This window comes from Musca autumnalis, unplaced genomic scaffold (assembly GCF_047663935.1).
Source record: "Musca autumnalis isolate F117 unplaced genomic scaffold, ASM4766393v1 scaffold_2, whole genome shotgun sequence".
Taxonomy (NCBI): domain Eukaryota; kingdom Metazoa; phylum Arthropoda; class Insecta; order Diptera; family Muscidae; genus Musca; species Musca autumnalis.
Genome location: NW_027411755.1, coordinates 243316251 through 243322250, shown reverse-complemented (window position 1 = coordinate 243322250; position 6000 = coordinate 243316251).

Here is a 6000-nt window from a genome sequence, read left to right as displayed (position 1 = left end):
AGCCTTGAGCAGGGGCCCTTAGAGGTTGAAAGGAAAGTGGGGCAATGTTTAGCAGATGGTTGTTAATTCAAAACTTGCTCAAGGTAATATAACATTTTTCAAAGAATTTTCAGAATAAGACTTCTCAACAATTTGTGTCATTCTATGTGAAGCATGCGGGTAAAGGTAGGTCCCTTACCAATTAGCTAGCAATATTATCAAAACTCCTCAGACTCCTTGACATGCAAGAAATTCTTCCTGTCCCTCTTGGTGATATTTGTGTGTAATATGCATGTGCATATCTAATGTAAAATATCTGATGAACAGCTTAAACAACTGCGAAAAACATCGGATAATAGTGGATGTGTGGTAGTCCAAAAATACAAATTCTTCTTCATTGTAAAAATATCACAAACTTATCGCTGCAGAAAAAAAACAAAAAGTTCCAAATATTTTCTGCTAAGGCCCTCTTAAAGCAAATATTCACTTCCTTGACGTTCTCACGACTCAAATAGTCTGTCATTCATAGACATTATATTTACTGTTTCCACTATTTAGGATTTCATAACGTCACTTTTTGTTTCGTTTGTTTACTCTCGAGTGGTGTTACATCAACAAGTCGTCGTTCATTCCACTTCACAATATATTCCGCATTTATATTTATGTGGGACACACGAATCAGCTGCCATATGTTATTCTATACGACACGAGACACTAAGCAAAGTCCTCCTTCAACAGTATTTGCATATTCGTTACAAAGTCTTCAACCACCCTTCTCCTCTTCCTTGAGACAAGGAAAGTGTTTCCTTTTTTATATTCAAAAGATTACCTACCATTCACCCTGAGAACGGAAAGCAAGCATATCGAATTCATAGTGAGGATAATAGAAATGTTTCTATGAAAGCAAAGGCTTAAATGCCACAAACAAAGTCAATAGAACAGCAGGTTACTGCAGTGTAATGTGAGAAAGTTTAAGATTTGATTGGGGGAATTATTTTAACTTTAAGAGAAACAAATGTTGATTTTAAAAATAATTTTAGTGGGGCCATCATAGCTATAAACGTGGATTTTTATAGATAATTTTTGGGGGACCATTAGAGCTACAAACGTGGATGCTTGAAGACAATTTCTAGAGAAACCATCAAAGCTATAAGCGTAGGGAAACAAGCTATGTGGTCCCAACTTTCCACCTCGTAATATTTTTTCCAAACTTAGATCAATTTCGAAGATGGACAATATCGGAGAACTGCATCCGCTACCTTCCTCACAACAGCGATGGGAGCAGATTTTTCAGATGTCTTCTCTATTCTTATCTAATATTGACTCCACTGACTGTTAACATTTCCATTCACATTGGACTTTGATATTCTAATTTATTCCATCATTAAGTAAAGTATGGATATTCTAAATCAAATCCAAATCACTGTCCATGGTACAAAGTGCATTTGCAGACATTTATTGTGTAGGTCGGTCTGGTTGTCAGTCTGCCTGACTGCTTGCCTGTGTGTGTGTGGTAGGTATATTCCAAATAGATAAGTGCGGATTTTCTTTCATTCCTATTTTATTTAATTTATTTCTAATCATTTGATCTGATAAGAATAACATTTGGTGGGCGGCGCTGTTGGCGATGATGTTGGTGGTGGAGGTCTCATCTAGGCAAAGGTTTCACTGACTTACTTTTCGCCTGCATTAGTCATTCGTAGAAAAGAAAATTATTTTTAGTCTTCCCTCAAATTAAACTGAAATTTAATTTCCCATGGCGTTGATGTTTGCATTTTCTCGTTGTGGTTTTATTCATTTAATTTTTTTATTAGAAGTGTGCCAAGATTTTGCTTGTGCAAATACGAATATACACTAGGGTTATAAAGAAAAAATACAATGTGGCGAATATTGTGTTTGTAATAAAACCCAATACTTTTGGTCGATTCGATGAGCAAAATTCCAACACCAAAAGCGATGCCTATGATTAAAATTATATTAATATTGACCAATAATAAAGCTAAAGGAGAATTTTGTGCAGAAATTCTTTTACTATAAAGAAAAAAAATGTGGTACACATTTCCTAATATTTGATACTAGCAAAATGCCCGCTACTTCGTATGCGGAAAGGGAAGAATATACAAATAAACAATATTTAATATGAAAATGGTGAACACTAAAATTTTTGATGTAATTGATGTTTAATTTCATTTAAATACCGTTCGAACACCCTTAGTTCGAATTTCCAAAAAAAAAAAAAAAAAAAAAAAAATACCTTATCGCATCCTACACGTTAACATTTTAAATTTTAGTTCACGTTTCACTACAACGGTATGAGTAGTTTAAAAATTTCCAACCGAAGAATTTGTAATTTCGGAATTTGTGATATCAAAATGTATTTCCGTATTTCCAACACCAGTTCAATATCTAAACACTAACACTGAACCTACTACAAAAATTCTAAACTCCAGTTATATCCCTTTATGCAACACCAAAACGGTACCAAATTTAGTACTTAAAATAGGTAATAGTTTTAAAAATTACACCATTATATCAAAAACTATATCGCTACAGCGATACACATTTACAGCTCTATAAATTCTTCCAAAACCAAATATAAGGCTACTGTAATCTTAATTCCAAATTTCAGAATTCCAGCGCTATCCGTTCACTCAAATTTAATTGTATGAAATGTTGAGCCATTTAGTACTTTCCGTACCCATAATTACGAATTTCCAAATCTTCTTCAATCCTACACTCCAAAAGTAACCTTAACTCCAAATTTCAACCAAGTCTAAATTGTACGAAATTTAATACTTCTCGTACCCATAAGTACGAATTTCTAAACCTACCTCAATCCTACACTCCAACAGTAATCTTAATTCCAAATTTCAAGATTCCAGCCCTATCCGTTCACCCAAATCCAAATTGTACCAAATTTAGTACTCTTCGTACCCATAATTACGAATTTCCAAAACTACCTCAATCTTACACTCCAACAGTAATCTTAATTCAAAATTTCAGGATTCCAGAGCTATCCGTTCACCCAAACACAAATTGTACCAAATTTAATACCATTTAGTACTTTTCGTACCCATAGTATAATTTTCCCAAACTTCCTCAATCCTATAGTCCAACAGTAATCTTAATTCCAAATTTCAGGATTCCAGCTCTCTCCGTTCATCCAAATCTAAATTGTACCAAATTTAGTACCATTTAGTACTTTTCGTACCCATTGGTACGAATTTCCGAAACTACCTCGATCCTACAGTCCAAGAGTAATCTTAATTTCAGACCCGAATCGAAAGTGTACAAAATTTAGTACCACTTAAAACTTTCCGTACCCATAAGTACTAATTTTCAAAACTTCCTCAATCCTACACTCCAACAGTAACCTTAATTCCAAATTTCTGGCTTCGAGGCCTACCCGTTCAATAATTTCCTAATTGTACCAAATTTAGTACCATTTAGTACTTTTCGTACCCATAATTACGAATTTCCAAATCATCTTCAATCCCACACTCCAAATTTCAGGTTTCCAGGCCTATATGTTCAATCACTTCCTAATTGTACCAAATTTAGTACGATTTAGTGCTTTCTGTGCCCATAAGTACGAATATCCAAAACTACCTCAATCCTACGCTCCAACAGTAATCTTAATTCCAAATTTCAGGATTCCAGTCCTATACGTTCACCCAAATCCAAATTGTACCAAATTTAGTAACATTTAGTACTTTTCGTACCCATAATTACGAATTTCCAAATCCCCTTCAATCCTACACTCCAACAGTAACCTTAACTCCAAATTTCAGGTTTCCAGGCCTATGCGTTCAATCACTTTCTCATTGTACCAAATTTAGTAACATTTAGTACTTTCTGTAGCCATAAGTACGAATTTCCAAACTACTTCAATCCTACACTCCAACAGTAACCTTAATTCCAAATTTCAGGATTCCAGCACTATCCGTTCATCTAAATCTAAATTGTACCAAATTTAGTACTTTTCGTACCCTTAAGTACAAATTTCCAAAACTACCTCAATCCTACACTCCAACAGTAACCTTAATTCCAAATTTCAGGTTTCTAGCTCTATCCGTTTGCCCAAATCCAAGTTGTACTAAATTTAGTACCATTTAGTACTTTTCGTATACATAAGTACGAATTTCCAAAACTGCCCCCATATCTCAATCCAATACTCCGCCAGTAATCTTAATTCCAAATTTTAGGATTCTAGCACTATCCGTTTATCTAAATCGTACCAAATTTAGTACTTTTCGTACCCTTAAGTACGAATTTCCAAAACTACCTCAATCCTACACTCCAACAGTAACCTTAATTCCGAATTCCAAAATTCAGGTTTCTAGCTCTTTCCGATCTCCCAAATCCAAGTTGTACTAAATTTAGTACCACTTAGTACTTTTCGTATACATACGTACGAATTTCCAAAACTACCCCCATATCTCAATCCAATACTCCGTCAGTAATCTTAATTCCAAATTTCAGGTTTCCAGCTCTATCCTTTCACCCAAATCGAAATTGTACTAAATTTAGAACCATTTAGTACTTTTCGTACACATGAGTACTAATTTCACAAACCATTTCCTTTTATAAACACTACTTGCCAACCTTCATTTCCATATCAAATTCCAAGCTTCTAGCTAAATCCGTTCAAAATATACAATTGGTACTAAATTTAGTACTTTTCGTACACTTAGAGGTCGAATTTCCAAAAACCCTTTGGTACATCTTTCTAATTATCAATCAGTGATATCCATTCCAAATTTCAGAACTCTAGCTCTTGCCGTTTGTCTAATACAATGGGTACCATATTTAGTACCTTTTGGTACTTTTCGTACCTTTCTAGGGAGAATTTCCAAAAACCCAGCCTTATCTCACACCCACGCACCGACAGCAACCTACAGTCAAAATTTCAGCTTTCTAGCTTCAGCGGTTTCGTCTGGGCGATGATATACATGTCACTCACTCACTCACTTATCACTAAGCTCTTTTATATATATGGATTTGCTAAATTTACAAAAAAAAAACTTGATACCCCAATGTGCACACATGTCGATATAACGAAGTGCGAATTTTCATTCTTTCAACTAATTTCTGAAATAGGAAGCATTTTTGCAGTTATCTCTGCGTTCCGATAAATTCGCCAGTGATATGTGATTTTTTCCTTACGTAGGTAGGTAGGTCTGTGGGTGGTTTGCACGAGTAAGTTTCCCTGATAAGAAAAATGCTCTTGACATTGATATTTGGAAATGGTAATTAGGGTTAAAAGGAGGCGGAATAAAGGAACACGTATAGAAGGATGATATGAAGACGAACGGAAAGTAATTATGAAATTCAGACAAGTATAAAATTGAAAATTCTTTGTACTTTTGTTTGAACCTTACGGACTCAAAAACCGCTAAACAGATTTGCCTGACAATTTCATAGTATGTACACTCTAAATTATTTGTTGAAAATTGCAATGAAAATCACTGTGATTTTTTGTTGATTTTTAAGAGGTGCGTAATAATTAACAAATTATAGTGCAATTTATGGAAATCCGTAATTTCAAACACAAATTATTGCAAAAACAGTAGTTTCTACAAAATATGCTTAAAATTAAACACAAACTGCGTAATTTCAAACATAAAGTGTTGCAAAAGCTGTAATTGCAATAGAAACTGCTTGAAATCAAACATAAACAGTAGCAAATTCATTTTAGCACAATAAGCAGAACGACCACAAAAACCAAGTGTTAGTTGCTCGTGGATCTTTGTTTGAAGCGGACGAAAGATTGTGATGATATTGTTTTGTGCTTAAAAGTAGAAAAAGTTATAAAATATTTTTTGAGTCATAAATAATTTTAATTAAAGTTTAGAAGCCTGCAACCAGAATTTATATATAATTAAATATATACAGTCGGGAATGTTCTGAGACACACTTCACCTCTCACTACACGCCCCAAGCATTTTGTTCCGTATTCAAAATGTAGTTTTATTAAACAAATTCAGAAATTATTTGGTGCATACATTTACAAAGAAAAGT